The sequence below is a fragment of the Bidens hawaiensis genome, unplaced genomic scaffold (assembly GCF_021521415.1).
Source record: "Bidens hawaiensis isolate Kalapana, Puna unplaced genomic scaffold, B.hawaiensis_p1.1 tig00003488_1, whole genome shotgun sequence".
Classification (NCBI taxonomy): Eukaryota; Viridiplantae; Streptophyta; class Magnoliopsida; order Asterales; family Asteraceae; genus Bidens; species Bidens hawaiensis.
In genome coordinates, this window is record NW_027491195.1 from 911630 (window position 1) to 912952 (window position 1323).

At 44.2% G+C, this 1323-nt stretch overlaps 1 pseudogene; it reads left to right on the plus strand.

Moving 5' to 3' along the window:
• Window positions 1–214: 214 nt before the first annotated feature.
• LOC143623489 (putative galacturonosyltransferase-like 10 pseudogene) lies at window positions 215–1323 on the plus strand (annotated as a pseudogene).

Genomic DNA, 1323 nt, shown 5'->3' on the forward strand with positions numbered 1-1323 from the left:
ACCTTCTCCACCTTTATAATTTTTAATTTTCAATTCACCCCTTAAACTATTCACTAATTCCCACTTCACACCTTCCGCGTTCCACACAAAACGCGTTTCAACTTTCTAATTCTCCCCCCTTCATTAAATACACAAAACATCTCTCTTCTTCATAACAATTCCGGCCACCGTCTTTCACCGCCGGCGAACCTCCGTCCGAAAAAATTTCAACGATATGATTCGAATTCAACCAAATTCAGCTGCTTTTTTGCTGCTTATCACACCCTTTTTTTTCTTCTGCTCAAATGCGATCCGATCAGTTCCTGAAACGGCGGTCAACGGTTACATCGAAGCGCCGGAGTACCGCAACAGAGATCAATGCTTCAATCGAGTTAAAACCCATGTAGCAATGACCCTTGATTTCAACTATTTAAGAGGATCTGTAGCTGCCGTACACTCTATTCTCAAACACACTTCATGCCCTGAAAACCTCTACTTCCATTTCATCGCATCGGAATTGAAATCTCCGGCACCGGAAGACCTCGCCGGAATCATCAAATCCGTGTTTCCGTTTCTGGGTTTCACCGTTTACCGGTTTGATGATCGGATTGTGAAGGACTTGATCTCCGGGTCGATCCGTGAAGCGCTTGAAGACCCGTTGAATTACGCGCGAACTTATTTAGCGGATATTATTGATTCGAGTGTGAACCGGGTTATTTATCTTGATTCGGATATTATTGTTGTAGATGATATACAGAAGCTTTGGTCGGTTTCGTTAACCGGGTCTACCGCAATCGGGGCTCCGGTTTACTGTCACGCGAATTTTACAAAATACTTCACCGATAAGTTTTGGTCTGATTCGGGTTTATCGAGCGTGTTTAAAAACAAGAAGCCGTGTTATTTTAACACGGGTGTGATGGTGATGGATTTAGTGAAATGGAGGAGTGAAGATTATATTAGCCGGATTGAGAATTGGATGAGGGTTCAGAAGGAAGAGCAGATATACGAATTGGGTTCGCTTCCGCCGTTTCTATTGGTGTTTGGTGGTGACGTGGAGGCGATCGATCATCGGTGGAATCAGCATGGGCTTGGGGGGAATAATCGGGTGCATAGTTGTCGGTCGTTGCATCCGGGGCCGATTAGTTTGTTGCATTGGAGTGGGAAGGGGAAACCATGGGTGAGACTTGACGCGGGTGGGCCGTGTCCGGTTGATGAGCTATGGGCGCCTTATGATCTTTATAGACATTCTAAGCAGCAATTGAGGTAATGGTGATGGTGTTGGTGGTGGTTTAGGGTTTGTGTTTATGTTTTGTTGTAATTTGATTTATTCTTTTTTATTTTTTT